General features: G+C 38.5%; 1 long non-coding RNA gene across 2 annotated transcripts in view; it reads left to right on the top strand.

Moving 5' to 3' along the window:
* LOC311440288 overlaps positions 1 to 22,165 on the top strand; it is a 32,687-nt gene that overhangs the window by 3,787 nt on the left and 6,735 nt on the right. The window contains exons 2-4 of one of the 2 annotated variants that reach the window (XR_014695317.1): positions 204 to 258; positions 10,678 to 10,782; positions 14,539 to 15,580. This is a non-coding gene — a long non-coding RNA (uncharacterized lncRNA). Of the gene's footprint in view, positions 1 to 203; positions 259 to 10,677; positions 10,783 to 14,538; positions 15,581 to 22,165 lie in introns of those variants that run through there. The other variant, XR_014695316.1, reaches the window with a different exon arrangement.

Genomic DNA, 22,165 nt, shown 5'->3' with positions numbered 1-22,165 from the left:
AGGCATGACTTGTTCTCTTCTCATAATCTCATTTTGCTATTTGTGGTCTACTGTGTCCCTGTGCTTACTTGCACCCAAGCAGAGTTATGGTGCTGTAGCAGAGCTCTGCTCATGCGGGGTAACTGATGGAGGGGCTTGGGGGCTCCAGTAGAGGAAACGACTCCCAAAAAGCAGGCCTGACGATGAACGTGTCTCTTCACCAGGGCACACCTGATGCAACTGTAAGCTGCTGCAACTTTTCAAGACTTCTTCGAACTAGTAAGTAAACTTACGCTGTTTATTTGCTTTCTGGTAGCACAGTTGTGGTCTATCTGGGAGAGAAAACAGTTAATTACCCTTTTCCCTTCACCCAGTGTTCCCTACTGTACACAGCAGTTACTCAGGTTGTCCTGGAACAAAAGGGCTGCTGCTTTAGTGCCACTGCGCTGGGGTTTGGGGAATTTTTCTTACCGTGTTTGGGCTCCTTCTCTTCTCTCTATATGGCTTGACCACCAGCTTTGGCTGATAAGACATTCTTCCCCACAAAAATGTGAATGGCAGGTAGCAGCACAGTGGTTTTCTGTTGCTTGTTTCAAATGTGGCTGTCAGATAAAAGCTGAAAATGCTATTCTGCAAACAGCACCTCCAGACAGGCTGTTACAGGACTTAGCAAGCAGCCAGAAAAACCCTACCATCCATCTAAGACCTTGAAAACAAGGATAACTTGATTATACTTCCATGTTCTAGAGTATGACAGTATTTTTTTAGGCTAGAAAAACTTTGTGATAAACATTTAAATTAATAATTCTAACAGTTTTCAACTTTCAATGTAAATTATTTGTTTTAAAGGTTGAACATGTCATGGTAACAGCATCTAACCAGCAGCTATGAAATGTCTGAGAGCTTAGAGGTGATGGCCTCAGAAAGCAAAAGATAATGACTGGGACAGCAGGGTTCAAAGAGTAAAAAACAACAAAACCAACAAGATGGGGAGAACCCCAGATATTCAGTTTTGAGTTTATGACATGATCCAAAAATAGAGGGTAATATCAGATCATGCCTGTCACAAATCGTCTGAAAATGTGTTTTAGTCATGTTGTTTCTGGCACTTGCATAAATCAAATAGATGGTAAGACAATGGGCTAAATTCTCACCGTGGTTTTACATGATGAACTGGTAATAGGTACTTGAAAATCTATTCCTACTCATTTGTTTTTTGTGGCGTGCCACTAAAGCCCATCAGACTATTTTTTCCCACTTTGATTCTATCTTATTCCAGCCAGATCTAGGCAGAAGAAGGTTTAAATAAGATCATGTAGCGGGGGAGGGTTTGTGGAGGGAAACCCTCCCACTATGAATCTGCCACTCTCCTGCTTTTTTAAAAATTCAGGAGTATTGCCTTTTCCACAAATCAGCCAACTATTGAGTATGACACTCCAAGACAAACACACTCGACACTCAAAATATGTTTCTCATACACCAAGGCAAATCATAATTGGTTAGAAAGTGAACTTTCTGAAATACAGATGTACACATAAAGGCCTGGTTTTATACTGCACTATATGCTGGAGAACCATCTACTGTGCAAGCTGAACTCTAAGTTGAAAAATGTCACCATTGCAGACTGGAAAGTTTTATTTCTGCTTTTTGCTCACTTTGGGGAGGGAAAGCTAAAATTCTCTTCATTACAGGACATTGCAGTGTGGCTAAAAGGTTTATTCTTACAATCCATACTAAAAGAACGAGTCATGCTGGCTCTGACACGTTTCATCTCTGAGGTCTGTTCTTAGGACGTATCCGCATCAAGGTTGTTGAAATTCATAACAGCACACAACATCACAATGGGAACGTAAGGAAAATGAGATAATACGCTAAGCATTGTATAACCTGTTGTATACCTTTGAATCAAATGGCTATTTAAGGATTTTAAAGCTTTTTGCGGAAAACAGGCCACACATAATTAGGATGTTATGGCTGAAATTTTGTTTATTGATGAGATAGTGCTGGTGGGTTTGTATGTCCTCTACTCAGCTTGCATATGATGAATATAAAATATTAAAGTCTGGAGTATATAAAGAGGCTGTAAATACCAGATACGTAGGTATATAGAAACATTGAGGACGTGGGTTAGAATAAGCCCCCATCTGCTGGTTGGAGAGGTAATAATCCCTAAAAGCAGTTCAGTGCTTCCATACCCCGATCTCTCCAAAGGTGCTCCTTAACAGGCAGCTTGAGTTGGCAGTTAATTTAACATGAGGAACAGAACGAGTCAGTCCTGTTATCCTGTGAGTTTGTCTCCTGACAGGCAGTGTTCCAAACTCCTGCAACACTTTGCTCTGTGGGTTGTGCTGGTTTCTAATCACAGCTGATGTGCTGTGGCTGCATTTCCATGAGAGGGGCATCTACTTATCAACCTGTTTTTACAGCGTTTACATCTTAGTGACAAGACTAAAGACTCCACTTTTCTTCTGGGCAATGGATGCAGAAGTTACTAGGAGAAAGCAAGCAGACAGCATAAATCTTACATTTTTAGCATAATCTGTTTTGTTTGTTTGTTTGTTTGTTTGTTTGTTTTAAAAAAATCAAAATCAATGACTTGCACATCTCCAGTGCAGGAGAGGTAGCAAAGCCTGTAACAGCAAGGGGCAGAGGGGAGGGAAGGAAAAAGGGCAGCAGAATGCTGCTATCTCTGGCATTACAAATGAAAATTTGGGGGAAATGAGCAAAAACCTGAACGTGGTATCCAAGTCTCCATCATTGGGGATGCAAAACAGGTTGTTTGATCAGGTTCTCTCCAGACTTGCTGTGGTGTTAATGTTGCTTGATAAAGTAATGTGAAACTCAATTGATCATTTAAATGAGAAGCCTATTTCAGTGTGTTGAGAAAGTAAGATTTTTTTTTTTTTTAGATTGAAGTGTTCTGTGCAAGTCTTAGCAAATTTCAGCTGTGTAAAAGTATAAGTGATTTTTCTACAGATGTTCTAAACTTCCAGGTAAATATCTTTTTTAAGAAGCTTGAACATATTCTGCATATATATTGATTCAGTGCAAAGAGCTACTTATGTGCAGGTGAACTACAAAGCATGGTGTTAAATCTCACACTCTAGGCAGCATAATAAATAAAAGCTACTGGCACATCATGAGATCTGGGACCAGTACATTGTTTTCCAGAACTACTAACAATTAGGAAAACTTGAAGATAAAACAGTAACTCAGTTAGTGGACTTGCTTTTTATCTGATTCATCCCATTTGGTAACTCTTCTACCAAATATGGGCATATCTAAATTTTCAGTTCTAGAAATGTGAACTGAGACAAAATTGTCATTTAAGTAGTATTATATGTTTTTAAGGAGTTGACATGTTAATTAGTGGTGATGAAAATTGCAAGTGCTCTTTTATAAGAGAATGATGAAAATTGCAAGTGCTCTTTTATAAGAGAATAATTTCATAATGGAAGTGAAGGTGAGATTTTTTTGAGAGAGGCTTGGTTGGAGAAGGGAAAGTACTGCAGAGATGTTAGCGGGCTTCCCTTGCAGAGAGCCTTTCAAATGAATGAAGAAGCACAAGAGATTTATGATAAATAAAAATGTCTCAGAATAATAGTGTTAGTGGCAGTTTTCTGCTGTGAAAAGTGAAAGTAAGTGAGACATGGTAGATCTTAAAACGAGTGGAGGCAACAAGAAATGGTTAATTTAAAAAGGTAAGAAAAGTGAACGGATGCAGCATAAAAATATATAAACTGTAACAAATATTGAAGCAGTTCTAGAGGACCTGCTATTTAATAACTGGAGATAAGTCTGGTTAGGACTGCTTTCCTGTGCTAGGTGTCCTGGAATTGTTTTTTCAGAGGTGTGGACAGAGGTCATGGGAGTCATAACTGAATAGAACAAAATGGGAAGGAATAGTAGTAGAGCAGTCACCACTTTTAACTGCTGCAAAGTGTGCCCTGAATCTGTCAGCAGGATTTCAGTTTTTGTTTTTCAGAAGAAAAAGTATAGCAAAACATATCAAACCTAACACTTTTTGTCTGGGCTCCCATCATTCACTAGAGGAAATGACAAACTCATTTTAAGTGATTTTTATGGCTGTCCCTTCCCCCTTTCCACGCGATTCTGTTTTATGCATTAATTGCAATTCTCAGGTTTTGTTCCAAGCTTATTAAAAAGGATTATCACCTTTTCATTCCAATATTCTCTTAGTTGCCTATAGTTATCACTACCTCTTTTATAACGGTTGATTTTCAAACCTTTTGATCTGCTTTGGTACTTCACAAACTGTACTTTAAAACACAACCATAATTATTTTTCCTTATGAAGAAACTCAGTTTTGTTTTCAGGCTCCTGATTCTTAGTTTAAATGATCTTAAATAGTTTAAATTCATTGGACTTTATGGCCCATCCCATGAACGCTCCTTAACTGTAGTTAAACCCAAGGAATTTTCAAGCTTCAGAATGAGGTTTATAAGGGTATACACAGGGGATTGACTGGCGCAAGATTATAAAGAGGAATTTCAAAGAAAGGGAATATGCTTAAACACAACCCCGGTTAAAAATCCTAAATAATCGTTCTGCAATCTAAAGCATTAAGCAAATAAAAGAATCTATAAAAAGATATTAGAGTAGTAGGAACAAGATAATGAAATGCTTTTGAAAAAGTCAAGTAGTGTTATAGGTTGAAGTGGTTGACACGTGGTCATACTGTCTGCACGGCTCTGTTACATTTTGGCTGTACAGTGATGTGGAAGTTCAGTGTTACTGGGAGGGAAGGTGACTTCAATAAAGGTGCTATTTCTCAGCAACCACACTAGATAACTTTTTTCCCTTTAAAGTAAAAACCCATTGTAACTTAAATGATCCAGGCACCACGCTTTACCAAAACTTTACACTTCCATCTTGTATTTGGGCATAATAATGCCTAGGGCTAGTTGTTCCTGTCTTTTTAGAGTGAGCCTTGTTATTGTCCGCTTTTCCTTTTCTCCTTGCACTTTCCTTTTCCCATGCTGTATGTGGCTGTCTTGTGATTTGGCTATTTTAGACTTTAAAAAAAAGTTAGTTTACACTGGTATTGGATATATTAAAAGTCTTTGATAAATCACATGGCTGTTGTCGTTATATCACCTTTGTTCCTTCTATATTAATGTGGGTCTTAAAGTGAACTCCCTGTAGAGAAATTAAGGAACAGAAACATTTAACATATTTAGCTGTTAATGTTCTTTGCATCATTCATACTTAAATTAAAATTTGTTTTGGAAAGTTGATGTTCATGCTTCAATATAATAATGTCATCGTTAAGCCATATAGATTGAACTCTAAACTTGGAACCTGACACAGCACAACTAAATCCTCACATCAATGCTTGTCAATCATAGCATACCCTTTTTTCAAGAAAAATTCCACTGTAATCCACGGAAGATAGAGAAACATTCCTCTGAAGAGAAACTACACTAGCAACTCCAGGAACTGGCTTATGAAATATAATTATACCCAAAGGGAGCAGACACATTCATTGGTACCTTATGCTTTATAAAGCCATGGGAGTCAGCCAGCAGATAATAGGTGTGTTACCTGTCACGGCTCACTGCTTAATTATGTCTGCTTTATACGAATTGGGATCATATGCAAGCAATACTGGAACCCTATATGCCCCTAAACTTGGGAGACAAAATTGTCTTTAGATTGTAATGTCAAGAACCTACTTAAGTATAATAAATGATACAGACGGAGGAAGAATTATTTGGAGGAATGAAGGCACTGCCTTTTTCCCTAGTACACAGCAAGCCTTTCAGGGCTGACAGGCACACGTCGAGCCGTGCACAATCCCTCTCGCTTTGTTAGGGATCTAGGCTGGTATGACTTCTTACCAAGGGTGATCATATGGGCATTTGCTATGGAGTTATATTTTCCTGCATAGTGTTTGAGGCTGTTTGAGTTAATGCTCAGATGCAGACTAATTTCTTTCATGATCATTCAGTGTTGTGAAACCAAATGAACGGCTCGCAGATGAAGAACTTCATGCAGCATCGTCTCCCTGCTAGTGGTCTGGTAGACTGCCTGCATACTAGCTGGTGACTAGGTTACTGAGACACATCATAATACTAGGTATGTTTTAGAGTTGGTTTTCCCATTGTATTTTCTTGTGCTGCTGGATTTTGACCTGTGTTCCCTGAGGGTGTGTCTTGTTTCTGATATATTGCCTAAAAGTTAGGGTTACAATCCATCACTTACTGTTTGAAATGTTTGCTTTAGTTCATGCAGCGTGTTGTAATTTGGGTTGTGAATAGAAATAAAGGCAACTTGCTTCATGGATCTATTTCTTTCTGTGCAAGATAAAATAAAGGCAAAGAAATCTGAAAGGCAAGTTGTCCTAAATGAAACAACATCTGAATTCTAATTTTTTTTTCAGAATACAGAACTGCAGGCATAGAAAAGAGTAGTTTCTGAAGTCTTTAAGAGACAAGTTGCTTGGAAGACTTTTGGAAGTGAAAATTAAATTTGGCAGAAGATACTTAAGGCTCAGCTACCTGCTAAAGCTTGTCACCTCTTAATTTTACATCTGTTGTTGATCACACTGCAGGACTTGATAATATGTTTATAATCATGTCACTGCAATGGAAGAGACAATGTTAGATTGTCATGTGTAGTCAAGTGGGGGGCTCGGTCTTTCATGTATATTTGATGACAAACAATCCCACTGAAGCATAGCTGGTGTACTGCGCCAGTACCCTTACGGGAAGGACTTGTTTAGTTGTTATTCTTTGCTGCCTCAGGCATAAGCATCTTGATCTCTCAAGACATTTTAAACAAAGTACAGTTCACTATTTTTCCAGACCTTTAATAAAGGAGTAGTTTCATCTATAATCTCAGCTTTGTCCTAAGGGTTGTCATTTTGCATTTGTTTAGCAGCAGAATCAGAAGAGCCCGACCAATACGGAGCTGCCAGGTGCTGGCAAATAATCGTTCAATGTTCCTGTTAAGTAAAGATTTTGTGCGTTATCAAATTATTTACAATTAGACTTTAAAAATAGCATCTGTTCTAGGGTGCTGTCCTTAGGTTCTTTCCTTATCAATGGTAAAACTTGCTAAATTTCATTTGAGATGTGCATTTGTTTTCTAACCTTTCAGTCCCACCCTCATCGGTGTAGGAGATGCTGCCACACTGCAGCACTACAACATGGAGAAATGCCTCAGATCCAAGCATGTTATATTTGGACATTTTGGATGAGGTTGACTTTAAGTAAAGGATTTGAATAATTATTTGTTAAACAGTTTTGCATCTGGAAGAAACAAGTGCACACGCACATTCTGCTTGCAGACGCTGGGTGGGAGTTTGCTGCTTGCCCTTAGTGAGCCGTGCTTGTTTGTGCATTCTAACTCCATTTTTGGAGTTCAAGTATTAACATCGGTAGCTGTATTTTTGAATGATTTAATTGAGAAATTATTTGAGATTTCTCTATCATTTGATGAAAGCTCTTAATCCATTTAAAACCAAGAAGCACATGATTAGGAAGACACGTACTTGAACCATTCAGCAGATGCATCAATACAGCAAACTATTCTTTTGGAGAGTGACATTAGGAATGCTTCAGAGCCTTCAACATTGTTTCTTAGCTTGCTAGCAGATTTTCAGAAGGCACGTTGAATCCTCATTAATTTTTACTGTGAAAATGTTTGTGTAGAAGTTGCTCTTGGGAAGTGAGAGCTTCACAAAGTAATGGTAGTTGGCTTTTTTGGCTCCAAGCAATGATGACTGAGTTAGTGTTACAGCTTTGCTAAAATATTTTAATGATGATTGTCCTGAACTTGGTGTCAGAGGCAGAGCATTTAAGTGCAAATGCAGTGTGCCTTGCCCAGCCACTCAGCAGGGATAACACACCTAGGAAGCAAGCTCTCAAAGCCTGAGTGTCATCTGCATCTCATTCATTCCACGTTGCCTGCAATATTCTCAGAGGAGCTTCCAGGAAAAGGCAGGCACATCTTCATGTCAACATGCAGTAAGACACAGCACTTACAATTTTCTGATAATGCCATTTCTGCAGTCTTTCAGCCCTTCTGCAGCCCCTGCTGTCCCCGAGGAACGTCTGAGGCTTGCTGCCCACCCGCTGGCACCTGCAGCTAGGAACAGGGAGCTTTGCCCTGGCAGCTCTGTGCTCATCTTGGGGCCGAATGCAGCTTTCTCCCTTTGGGTTCCCTGCCTTGGCGCCTGACCTGGGAGCTCTGCTTTCCCGGTCTGCTGGGGAAGCCTTTCCCTTTCTCTCCTTTGCGGGAAAGTGATTCAGCAGCTGGAAGGTTTTAAGGATGTGCTCTGGGAAGTCTGATTTCCCCAGGGCAGTTTCCCCATCAAACCGCAAGCCCCAGCAGGCCGCCAGCCAGCTCTGTGTCTGCCCTGTCCCTGCTGATGGGCAGGGAAACATCCCTTGCCGAAACTTCCACGTGGTGCTGGCCAGGCTGAGCCAACTGTGGGAGTCTCGAGGGCACGTGTGTTTACAAGTGAGTGAATATTTCATAGTAAAATATGAAAAGTCTACTTTGTGGTCTTTTAAAAATATTTCTGGCACGGCAAAAACAAGAAAGATGGGAGACAGGCTTTTCATATGGGATTACTTGGTGCTAGTGCAGCATTTTCTCCTTGCCAAGTTTTTGGTTAAGTTGGAGAGTGTAGTATTTCCCTGATTATGATGAGGCGAGACACTCTTTAAATAGAAAATAAATGTTATCGCCATCTGCAGAGCAATCTGATGAATTAAATGAGTTACTAAAATCTTTTGTTGCCCTTTTTGAATAAGCTGGTTCATATGGATTTTATAATTTCAGAACTGGATTTTTAAATATCCTAACCCCCCAAATTCATCACATTTATTTATTTATTTATTTTTTTACGTGGTGATAGTTTTGGTCAGATCTTATATTCCTTTTTGATGCTTGGTACTAGTTTGATATGTGTATAGACACCCAAGGATTTGAAATAAAATTTTAAAACTACCAGTGTGAGCTTATAGATGGCATCTGATGGGAGAAGTCCAGATCTGCTGGGATGCTGTCCCACGTCGATTATGGTAAATGGTGGCCTAATGTATCAACAGATACTGCTCCACTTACCTCATGTGGTCTGTGCCCTGCATTGAGTATACGGTATGTAGCAAAGATACAAATCTTAAAAAACAAACAAACAAACAAACAAACAAAAAACCATATATATATATAAGGAATGGCCTAGGCTAAGGCCCAGGGCTATTTTCATTCTGCTTCTCAGCCATGGTCGGCTGCATGACCAAGGACAAGCTGGGCTGTCCATGCCTTGATTTTGCTCTGTAAAATGGGAGAGGAGACTTCAGTTCTGTCTCATCCGTTTCGTACGTTGCTGTAGCAAATGCCTCTTTCTAATGTGCGTAGAGCCTGCCCCAAAGTCCTAATCTCTCTTCCGGACGTGTAACATGAACAAGATAATTATTCTGCTGTCTTGCAATGAAATTTAAGATCCTATATGTCTGTGCCAGTTATTTATTTTGAATAGTTTGAAACATTGAAGGTGTTGGCATTTATATACCATCAGTCAAATATAGCAGAAATCATGCTTTATCACCAGAAACCATGTATCTTACTCAGGTTTAACAAGTAACTTCATGAATTAAAACAAGGGTTTACGCTCCCCAGAAGCTATAAACATCTGTTTAAACATGTTAGGGATTATTAGGGCAGTACCTCAGCCTTGTTAACTGGAAGTGTGAGCCAGGTTTGCAGTCCAAAGCAAGCATAAGAACTGTGAGGTAGCGAAAAAGGTGGGGAAAAGCTTTTTCTAGCAGAGTGAAGATTAATTGGACATATACAATAACTACACACAAGCCTTTAAACTTTCGTTCAAATCTAGTCCAGCCATAAAACCACAGCTGTTCAAGCTAACAAAGCATTATAGGTCTAGACCTGCAAATGAGCAGTACTAGGAATTAAAACCTGCAGTAAAAGTCTTAGGGCACATTTTGTCATCACATCTGTGCTTCCATTGAAAACAATTCTATGTTAAGATTTAGACTTTGGTGTTCCTTATGAATGCCCTCAAATTGTAGGACTGAACAATAATCACTCTTGGGTTCTCAAATACCAATATAATGTTGTAGGATTAAGGAAACTGAGAGACAGTTTGTGTCGGGTGTCTGAAACAAAGCCCTTAGTATTTTCATTATATTCTTCCTTTTCCCCCTTTTTTAATCATTGTTAGATAATTAAGCTTTGGCCTGTCAATTAGGCCTGTTATGCAGTAATCATTTTCTCGGCATTTCTTTGTGATCCCTGCACCTAGGTGAGTCAAATCTCGTTTTTTTTTTTTTTTTTTTTTTTCATAACGAATTGAAACTTCTTTATTCATTCATGCAGCTGAAACCTGTAGTTAAGTTACTTGATTATGTCAACCTCCATCTCTTATATCTGCCTAAGGTGCTGCTAAAGATGTTTTTTATTCTCAAGATTCTGATCCCATTGCTTGATTCTTTAAATTCATCCAACTTCCTTCCCCCCAACACTTTGTATACAGACTACTGCCATCATTTTCAAGCTGCAAATTTCACTGCCTTACCTCATGTTTGGTTGAGTAGTTCTCAATTTCAAATGATATTATTTCCTATGACAAAAGTAGCCTGTTAATTACAGCTTAATATTACATATAAATAAATGTCTCTCTTTTTTTTTTTTTTTTTTTTTTTTTAGTAGTTTGTTATCCAGAGTCATCTTTCAGGGATCCTGGGTGTTTTGCTGCTCTGTAGTCTTCAAAGAGGGTGGGTGGAGTAACGTGAAGAACAGATGGAATATTAGGTAGGTACAAAAAATGATGCTTGTGAGAAGAGATCTTTCGACTACTGTGTGGTGAAAATTTTCTCGAATTTAAGAAACTGCAGGAAAATGGTACAAGCTTTTCACTCTTTTTAGTATGTATTCTGTGATGTGGAAGGAGCACAGCAAGCAGACATTAGAATGCTAGAAATCCACCATCCATAGCTTGTTAAGTGCCAGGGGTAAAAAAAAAAAAAAAAAAAAAGCTACAGACGAATCACTGTCATGGAAATATGCTTAAGCCTTTTGCCAAGAAGAAAATTTTGCTGCCAGGTTTTTGAATGATTTCAGTGTATCCTCTGTTTTGAGAGAATTACGATTTTAGGTTCTTAAGTTATCTTTTCAGTTTCTTAAAACCCTTTTTCTTATTAATAAAAAAAATCCTTAAGTGATAGAATAATAATCAACTTAGAACATTGTGTATTTTCTATGTATGTTGATTGGGAGGGTGAGTATTTGAAGGCACCAGTGTTGAGGGGACTTTAGTGGTTAACGTAATTGCCATTTTTCAAATGAAAATGGTAAATGTAGGAACTCCTGAGTCACAGGTCCTCGACTAATTCTTCATCCTAGGCTTTTATTTACACCTTTTGGTCAGATAATGGTTTGGAAGAATTTAAGACACTTTATGAAAACAGTATTTATCAACAGTAATTTTGCGGAAGATACACAGAAACTGTCTAAGGATTGAAATTAAGCCTATTTGATCTATTCTGCAACTTGGTCTGTCTTCCTTACGACACTCATGAATAGGTTAATTTTGCAGGAAAGAATATTTTGCCTTTTTTGATCCTTTTGAAATATTTATATATGCTGAAAACAAAACCAGACCTATTCTAATGTTGCAAGTGGCATTGCTGCAATGTGTGTGCATACATGTATCTCCGGCTAGAGTGCTTCCAATCTGATGCTTTTTCTGTCTGGAGTCAGAATGATAAACACATGACAATTGGGAGAATGTGGTCGATTTTCTTCAGAAAGATGGGGACATCTGAGCAGTTGCTCAAACATGACAAAAATCTACCTAGACAGAACCTTGTGTTTTCAATTCTTAAATCTGCATTACTTGTGAATAAAATCCCCACCCCAACAACAAGTAAAAATCCCCCCAGTCTTTAAATTTTGGACGATGTGAACGATGAGTTTATAAATAACCATGGATCACCCGTTAACAGCATGTGATCAGCTTGCTAGTATTCAGAGAAGAAGTGATACAGTAAGGTTGATCAGACATAAGAACATCTCAATAAACCTGTTTAAAAATGGATCTCTTCTAGCAGTGCAAATCTCGTATTTACCCTAGAAATTTGTATATTAAAGGCAGTAATATGAATTCATAAAGTGGTTATTCTAACACAACTTTCAGCAAATTGCAAGTGTGGTTGCTCTCTACGGAGTAGTAGAATTGGGCCAGAAAATACAGAAATGAGTATCCGAACTGTATTCAAGCATCAGAAAAGTGGTGAGTTGTCGATCGCTGAATGTCGTAGCAGAGCACTGAGAACCCCGTCTCTGTCTGCACCGTGCCTGCACAACCAGATTTGTTTGATTTGTGCACGTAAATTCAAGATAAAAGATTAATTTGGCTCTCAGAAAAACAAAGCAAAGAGCAAAAATGCATTTGAACATTATTCAAAGAAGTTATTAGAGGCAAACAGGAAAATGGCAAAAATGGTGCTTTTTAGTGATACATTTGACAATTTTGATTCTGACAGATTGACTTTTTTCAAGCACTTATTCACTTCCCGCTTTGTTTTGAAATTTAATAGTCTAAGCATGTTTAAAAATTTAATGACAGATTTTTTATAGTCTCAAATTTAAATTCAGAAAAGCAATGACAACTGCTCTAGTGCAAAGCTAACACACCTAATATCTGTACCTGAAATTAAGTTTGTTTATTGTCTAGCATGCAAATGTATGGGTGTATGGTAGAATAACTCTTTTTTGATATTGTTTTGGTCATAGTGATGCAAAGTTTTTAAAAACTATTGTAAAGGTAGAAATTGACAAAATGCAACCAGTGACAGATTGTAGCAGGAATAACATAATTTTTTAGTATTAGCTTGTGATTTTAGGAAATTGTTGAATCCTATAAATCTTAATAATTCTCAGCAATGGCAGTTCCAGCCTTCAGATGAGCCTACATGCACACTCAGACACCAGTTAAAACACTAAGGTACACAATCATTTTTGTGCCATTAGGCTCCATCCTTCCTCCAATCTCTCCTTTCTGACTGTCTCTCCAATACATCTGCCAGTTCCGAGTCCGATGCAGTTGACATTCCGGACTGTCCTGTGGATGAATGATCTGCCTGTGCTTTTTCTTCCCGTTACCTGCCTCCCTCTCGGTATTTGTTAATTCGCAGCGAGGCGCGTTTATTTTGTGCAGTTCCCTGAGCAGGGGTCCGCAACAAGTACTCGCAGTTGCCATGGTGACATAATAGCTGTCGAAGGATGTCGCAGGCTAAAAAGCACGATTTTAAAAACATGTTGTAACAACATAATGTAGATTTGCTTTCTTGGAGAGCGCTCTTTTGTCTTTGGCTTCTGTTAGCCATCAACCTACTCGCGCAGTAATCACGACTTCATCCTTGGATTTCAAACAGCATGGCACAGATTGGAGCTGACTGGGTAAATTAAGAGGGAATTAATGAAAAATAAGGGAATCGAGACTTTCCTGGAAGCACGTATCATGGTACTGAGTCTAAAATGGACAGTGTGGCTGTTGAATGACGTGTAGCAATATGTTGTCAAAAGGAATACCAGGTTTCTTAATTCTGGTGGTAAAGAGGGAAACGAGAAACTTGCGTGGAAGGAACTGGAGCTACAGTGGAGCAGCAAGGAAATAAGAAAAGTAAGAAATACACATCTGTTGATAAAAAGGGGCTTTTTTTCTTTGCTTCTATCATACACAGTTGTGGTTCCCCTCTGTCCCCCACCCCAGCAAACTGTTTGCTTATTTCTCGTTTGGCTGTGGCCCACTCAAGAAGTCACCTTAGATGCTTGCAAGTGAGTTCCTTGTCACTGCCTGCCCTCGCGATTTCTACCCTTATTCAGTTAAACTACTAAGACCATTGTCAAATTCAAGGCAGGGGCAGGCTACTGACATACTGCTATGAGCTATGGTGCTGGAAGGAAGGTACTTCATACAGGAGACTTGTAACTGAATACAGTGAGGAAGATGTGGAAGAAACTATGGCGTGTATTTATACTGCAACTCTAACAACAAAGAAAAATGGAAGACAAAGCAGCACGTTTACAGTATGTCGCCCTAAAGGATATCTAAGCTGAGGTAGTAAAGGCATTCTCTGAAATACTAACAGATCACACCGGTTAAAACAAAGCCTGGATTTATCGTACCCCAACAATTCAGAGTGGTGTACGCAAAGTAATTTCACACTATTCAAATGGCTTCCAAATGTGTGGTCTGCTTCTGTTTTCAGCTTCTGCCTAACCTTTCTGCTTTTCCTCCTTTCTCCGTCTCCCAAACACCTCACATTCTCTGGATTTCGATATATGATGTTGATCTTCCTATCTGAAGCGTGCCTAGACAGGTGATAAGAAAAAATAGGTGTAACTTTTTCACGTATTTATTTTTTAAATCATAAAAGATTATCTCTGTAGGAGGCCTGGGATTTAATCAGGTATTTGGATAAACATATCCTTCTAGCTATGAAAGATTCCATTGCTTTGCTTTAAAATCATAATTTTCTCAATATACTTGTAAACGTTTTATAGTTATTTCTTGTTTCCATCGTAACACCTGGAAAGTGAAGAAAGGCGCTCACTGTGTTAAACAGTGGCTGAATGCATGGAATTAGCACTTGCAAGGTGTGGAGCTTGGGAGTTTTACTGTTGACCAGAACACCTGAAGGATTTCACCTATGATGAAAAACATTCCTTGCACCCAAACCTCGGAATCCCAATGAGTAAGGCAGGTTCACAAGGAGGGGAGAGGCAGAAGCAGCTTGTGCAGATCTGCTGTGGGGCTGAGAACGAGCCCTCCTGCCTGCTGGCACAGCCCAGTGCCCTGGATCTCTTTTTAACATTCCTTAAAATAATATTTTCTTGATTTAGCATCATTAACATCTAATCTTTTTGTGCTTTCAGCTGAAATTTTGCTCTAATTTGAATGTTTAATTAATTAATTTATTAAAAACAAAAAAAACAAACAAAAAAACCAAAACTTTCTCTGGTTACAGTACCTTTACTTTCCTGCAGAATTGCAAATTTACTGCTGTAGACCCAGAATGCAATTTTGTAATGCTATTCAAATTATCTAGGATGTGGCATAGCACAATAATAGTAGTAAAATATCATGAGATGTTGCAGCCATTCCGGCGAAATACGGCAGAAGTACTCTCATACAGAATACATTACTTGGAGGCAAAAATTAATTTCCCAAAATGAGAACTCGATAGCTTGATTGGTCTTTGCTGACTGCTTTTTGGAACTAGGATTGTGATGTGGTACCTTGCTAACTTAAGGCGCTCCAATTTCAATGAAATCAAGCTGCTTCGCTATAGTTTTAGCTTAATTCTGAGTGCTGCATTTTTGTTTTTACTGTAGTGCTGGTAACACTGTATGGTTAAATGATAGCTGGGAATAATATGTTGCACTAACTGCTAGCAAGATGATTTACTTACAATTTATAACTATTTAATACATGTGAAGATTAGTGCAATATTATGATCATTTTAAGAAGTGACATTAATTTCAGTATTCAATTTAACTGCAGTTGAACTATAGATGTCCAAATAAAACCATATGTTCAGATCCTTTTCTATGCAGTGTAAATGCAATGTTTTAAATAAGCAAAATCCTAATTAGTTACTTAACACAAAAATGTATCTCTATACTTGAGATCCATGCATGGATCACACACTGTAGCAAGTCTGGAATAATATCACATAGACAAGCCCTCAGCTCTAAGAAAGCATAAGTATGTAATTTGCCTAAAATTTAGCTTGAGCTATTTGATGTTTGCAATGCAAAATAAGAAGAGGAATCAAAGGCAAAATAAAGGGAAATTTAGTCCTGCTCAGATTCAGTAAGAAGGTGTGACTTGTGTACTACCCATCTGCATAAATACTCAGAGTGATAAACTGAAGTGTCAGATGTAATTACAGGTAGTATTAACTGCTATGCAAAAATTAGTTACCATATTCTGCACACATCCATGTACTGCACTGGAAATCCATAGGCTATTTTATCTGTTGGCTTGATATAAAGAAATAATGTAAACAAGTTGCTTAATTTTTTTACAAGCCTTGCTGGTAGCGTTATAATTTGCTTCGCATTCCTTAACATTTCCACATGACTGAAAAAAGTAAGGAATACTCTTTGATTTAACAATGACATATTAGAAATGGGAGCATGTGAAACATGCTGGTGTTTTGCAAAAATAATTCTCCTGAAAGTTGCTCTGTGCTTATGCTGTCGCCAGTGCTCTGAAATTATACTTCCTTTGTCTATGCAAATTCTGCAGTGAAGTTTTCTCTTTCCCTTCTGTGCATTTTGCACTCATGTTCATATATCTGTCATCAGAGCATTAAAAAATCATAAAAAAGCTTGGTGGTGTAAAAGTCCTGACAGTATATTTTCAGCTTGCTTTTATTTATTTTTTTTCTTGTTCAATTCACAATCAATGTTTGGAAACATCAAAGTTTCCAAGATGAAGAAGGTTCATTTTTTTTTTTTTATTTTTTTTTTTTTAAATTCAGATCTTTTATTTAGCATATTTCTAGCAACTGCTTGACACTAACCCCCCCCCAGGCCCAGAAGCTGGGTCAGGATCCTCTGAGGTTGCAGAGGAGGCTCCGTGGTGGGGTTGTTGTGTCTGAGGCTCCTCCTGCCCATGCCAACTCTGCTCGGCTGCTCCCAGGTCATCGCTCAGGCACTACAGCGTGACGATCACAAGATGATTGAGCTCCATGGTAAAAGCATTAGGGCTTTTTGCCTTATTTCCTTGGCAAGCTGCTGCAGGCCTTCGTGTCTATATCTCGGCAGAGCTCTGCCTTGCCACTGGTGTGTGCCCCGTGCCTGGCTTGGTAGGGGTCAGCCCTGTGGCACCCAGCTGCAATGATTGTGCAGCGCTCCTGAAAGTGTCTGTGCCCAGGCATGTGCACAGATGTCTTCTAGAAAATGAGCAGCTTACCTAGAGGATGAATCGAATTTGGTACCTGACTTGATCAGGACAGCACAAAACTAGGGAGTTAAGCTCCTCGATGGCCTTGCCAGATCTTGGGCTGCTCGCACAGCACTGTCCCGCTGATCAGCCAGGGAGAAGATCTGAACCTTGCTCCTGCCTCTCCTGCCATTCACGTGGATTACTAGATGTAGTAACACGTTTTCTCTATGGCTAACCAATTACTATTCCTGTTGGGCAAAAAAACAGAAAGGAAATGTCCCTGCAAGTCCTGTGTTCATGTGTGCTGCCATCTCCTATTAGCAATGGCAGAACGCAGTGGGACTTGTGTGACTGAAGGATGTAACCCAGCATGGTCTTGGGTACGCTGTTACGGCTCATTTCTAACACCTGGACAAGATCTTTTTCAGGATGCTATTGTCTAGCCTCATAAGTCTTTCTAATTTGATGTTATTTGATGTGAAATATGTGTAAGTAATGTTAATTATGCAATAGTTTTTGAAGAATATGTTTTGATTGTACAGTGGAAATGTCAGTCCCATTAACAATCATTATTACCTGTCAGAAAGTAGAAGAAGCTTTGAATGAATGTTAATTTTTTTCTCTCATGCAGATGCATACCAATGTTTCATACACGTTTTGTGATCGCTAAAACAATCTTTTTTTTTTTTCTCTCAAAGTTTTCTTTACTTGGACTGAGGCCAGAAAAGAGAGAATGAGGCTCTGATTTCAGGCCTCCTGTGAGTCAGCTTGTATTGAATGGTTTTGAAACAAAGCTTTCAATTTTTAGAAAGTGGTTCATCTGCTGAAGTGTTTCCAAACCTTGCTCCCAGTGGTCTCTGGAATTTATTAAGGCAGCGGCAAGAGTTCAAGAAGATTGGAGAGGCGGTTTGGAGGCAGCAGTCCAAAAGGAAGAAACTCATTCTGATTTGTCTTGTTCTATAGCTTAAGCTAGCAGCTTTAATAACCACTTGATCATAGACTGCCTTTAATAACCACTGATCATAGACCCCCTTGGCATTTTTTGTCTTTAGTATCATCCTATGGATTTGGTGAACTTCTATTTTTGAACTTCTGTGAAGTCTGGCCCACGTTGCAAGAACTGCCTGCTACTAGGAAAAGCCATTTTAAATCAACTCGGGGGTGATTGGCATAGGATTGAACAGGACTTCAATCCAGTTCTGTTGTTGGCCCGCTAAACTGTGGGAGTTTGAGAACTAAATTTAAGAGTCACTGAATCTGGGTTCAGTGATCTGATGCCATCAGATGACATAGTTCCTCTAAAAAACCTCTCAATTTGTATATTTAAAATTGTTATTCTTTTGCTGCCATTACTCAAAGTAGAGTGCTACTCAGTTTTGATTTCCAGTCTTAACTGTGACAAAAACCCCTATGTTTACTGAAGTATTTTAGATACTTTCACATTCGGTGCTCCCTTTCACCCAAGCATTTACTCATCAACTAACACTAGAGGATGGGTGCTCTTCTCCTCAATTTTTTTCCAGCCACCAAGGTCCCAGCTCATAGCAGAAGATTGTGTTGTTATCCCTGATGTTTGTCACCTTCCATTCAATGCTACTGAGATTTTCCCCCTTTTTTATTGAGCACGTGTAAAATTTCAACAGAACAAAAAGTTGCCATGTATATTATCATGAAGAAAATTATCAGCAAACAGAAATTTGCGTGGAGAAAAAAAAAAAGAAGAGCATTAGAGGGCACAAAATTATATTCTGTATCCCACCCTTCTACAAAGCTTATTTTATTAAGGGCTTTGTACACTGTCCTTCTCACTAACAATCAGGACCGAGTGAGAATTATCAGATTTTCAGTGCAAAATTTCAGTGCAAAAGTCTTTTTTTTTTTTTTTTTTTTTTTTTTTCTTGCAAGAGACGTGCAAGCTGAAAATGAGGCCAATTCTTCCACACTTTGCTGTTTTATAATTCCCTGCTTACTTTAACTGTTGCAAAATGTAGTAGTGGGCAACTGGGTGTCTTCTTGTTTAGGTTTAATACAAATCCTCCCAGTTTCCCGGCGCATTGCCTGGTTTCAGGAGGAGTGAGGAAGTAGGCAGGGTTATACCGCGCAGTCTGCACACAGTTTGGAAGAATGCTATGGGAATGAACAGATAGAGAAGAGGGAAAACAGCAGTCACGCTAATTCCAAGCCAGGTTTTCATTAAAAAAATGCTGAACACGTGATTTTTTTTCTGAATTTATGGCTATTTGTTCACACTTGTGTGAAGTACTGACAATAGGGAAGTCTTTTCTGGGCAGATAATGTGCCTTGCTTGATTTCTTTGGAGTTCTGTTCTTTGATGTTTGTGTAATTAAGGATCGGTCCATATATTCAAAGCCATATTTAGTCACTTAATAGGCTGCAATAATTATCTTTGGAGACCTAACTTTTTTAGAATACTTAATTGTCAGCGTTTCGGGAATCAGATGGAATAAGGTGTTAAACAACAGCAACATGCTTTGTGAGCATTAATGTCATTAGCGAACAGCAGGGGATAGCCGGCTACCTGTACGCGTTTCAGTCTGCTGCTTGTGGGTAATTGAAATGACTTTTACCAGGGAAGAAAGGCACTAGCGGTAACGGGTAGGAAAATCATTTTTGATTCTCTGATTTAATTGAATTGGATATTCGGGAACACAGTTTCCATTCATAAATAGCTATTTTATTAAGGGAGAGTAGTCCAGGAAGCCTTCGTTTTCAGCTTTTGTGTTATGTCAGATAAAGCATTAGTTTGTGGAAGTATCTGGAATAAAACTCTATATGCCATTTTTCATTCACAAAGGAAAACCCACCAGAGATGCCTCTTTTCCATCAATTAAAAGAATAAATCAGAGATGGGGGACAAAGGTTAGATAAAAGAAACATAAAGCACTTAGGGATGGGTCTTGAATGCATTTGTCCATCCAGAGGGGTGAAGTTCATATAACAAAGAATGTGCATTTTGGATGTTTAATTAGAATATTTAATAACAGTATATTTTCCTCTTTTTTACATACGTGCCCTAAAAATAAGTACTTGATTTTTAATAATCTTGTACACGTAAGTTTATCTAATAATACTGCAAATGTAGCAGCATTATGCTGCTTTAATCCTGTCATTAGGAAATGATGGGAGCCCCTTGCAGGTTACGTATGTATAGTATACATAATCTGTGTACTCTTTAAAATAGCATCCAGTTTCACTGTTATCATTAAATTCCGCTGTATGGGATTGCCATAGTTGTGTATGAATTGTGGGCTCCTGGGGGCTGTTTCTGTAACGCCTGGTTACATTGTCACCGTGCTGCAGGTACTCCGGTTCATTGCAGAATGTGCAAAAACAATGTTCAGTTTTTTAAAACAGGACATCAGGTAACTTTTGTATTTTACAGTAATCCTAATTAATCCTAATACATCAGTGCTTAACATCAGTCCTTGCAGGAGCATTTGCTCTGTGAACTCTGAGCATTAAGTACATAGTGTGAGGCAATATGCAATCATACGATCAGTTGTATAGGAAGTAACAATGAATATAAATATACACTTTTTAAAAGAACAACAGGCATTAATCTCCACTACTTAGATTCTGAGAATGAAATAGCTCATGGGAAGCCGTGAGCTAATAAAGAGTATTTTTGAATGCAGTGAGTATAAGAGACTTGTAGAAGAGTGGTTAATACTCTACTCCTCAGGCAGGGTATACAACAAGGGAAATTACTCCTGCATATTAGGCTTGAGAGGCTGCGAATTTTAGAGCAGATAAGGAAATACTATAAACATTGCAGTGTTTATGATGTGGAGAGCAAAGATTTGTTTAAAAATCTAAAAGACTTGTTTACTAAGCAATGCAGCAGTGACTTAGGCAGGTGATGCTAGGTTTTTGCAAGAGTTCAGAATTACAATGGAATTGCACGAGCTTCAGATCTGAGGAATGATGGAAGATGTCTGCTAAATGTCATGTAAACAGTGTTTGCGTTCCATCACTGGGACATTATTTCAGGTAACTGCAGAAGAATAAGTAATTAGAAAGCCTGGTGTTAGGTGGAAATTGTCTTTGGAGAGAAATCCTGGTCATACAGAAATGAATGAAAATTACCATTAGCATTAATGAGCTGAGATTTCACTTCAAAAAGTTACTTTTGTTTTCAATATCCCTTGACCTAATACAACCCTTTTACTAGATTTATTCTGAGTATGCTAATTACAATTATATGCAGAGCATTTTATGTAACTACATCAACATATATACACATGTACATGATACATATGTATACACAGATGCTTGCATGTAATGAATCAGACACAGGTACCATTCTGGAAGGAATACAAATTATGTGCCCAAATTAAATATCCATGTAGTATACTCCCGTGTAAACCACATCCTTTATGCTAGGTATGGCCGGACATACCCGTACTTGGTACTCCTTTGTGGACAGGATCAATATGTGTAACCAAACTTACTCTCTTTAAAGTAAATCTAGATTTATAATAAGTGATTTTGCAACAGATAGATTTTATTAACTCCATTGGAAGTCTGAGTGCTGTGCTTTTCTCCATATTTATTCAAGAATGTAGATACATTCACAAGAAAGGTCAAAAAAAGGTTTATTATGAAGCTGAATCTGTCACTATTTTTTTTGAAAATTTTATCAGAAAGTTATGCTCAGCAAAACTGTGCAGCTTGCCTTTTGATGTTTTGTCAGATGAAAAACTGTTGTGAACATATCTTGAAAGAGACCATAAACTAATGTCCTTACATTGGCCTTTTAATTAACTATTACCAGTAAAACTCCACTATTTTTACAGTTCAATAATGGAGTTTTTCAGTGGATGCTGTACCGGGCTGGTTGCCAGCTGTATTCTAACAAGCATCCTCCACCCAAAAGATTGGTGAAGGGGGCAAGAGAAATCTTTCTAGCTTCCATTTAACAAATATGTGCGCATCAGCCTGGGCTGTGTATGTAACTGCTGGCAGGATGAGCATTACTTAAAAGTTGCAACAAAGAGCTTCCCTTCAATTGAATGCCTGGTGACTATTTAAATAGCAAGAAAAGTGCAGCAAAAATAGGCAGAGAAGGAAGACCTGTACGTTTTAAGGCAGGCACTGCCATGTAGCACTATATATGTGTCTCTATATATAGTGTGTGCATGCTCATTTCGTGACGAATCAGAACCTGCTGAATGTTATTTCCTTCTGCTATTTCCGTAATGCTCCATCCCTGAA

This window comes from Aythya ferina, assembly GCF_964211825.1.
Source record: "Aythya ferina genome assembly, chromosome: 8".
Classification (NCBI taxonomy): domain Eukaryota; kingdom Metazoa; phylum Chordata; class Aves; order Anseriformes; family Anatidae; genus Aythya; species Aythya ferina.
The sequence above is the reverse complement of the archived record's forward strand: the minus strand, read 5'-3'. Positions and strand labels throughout refer to the sequence as shown.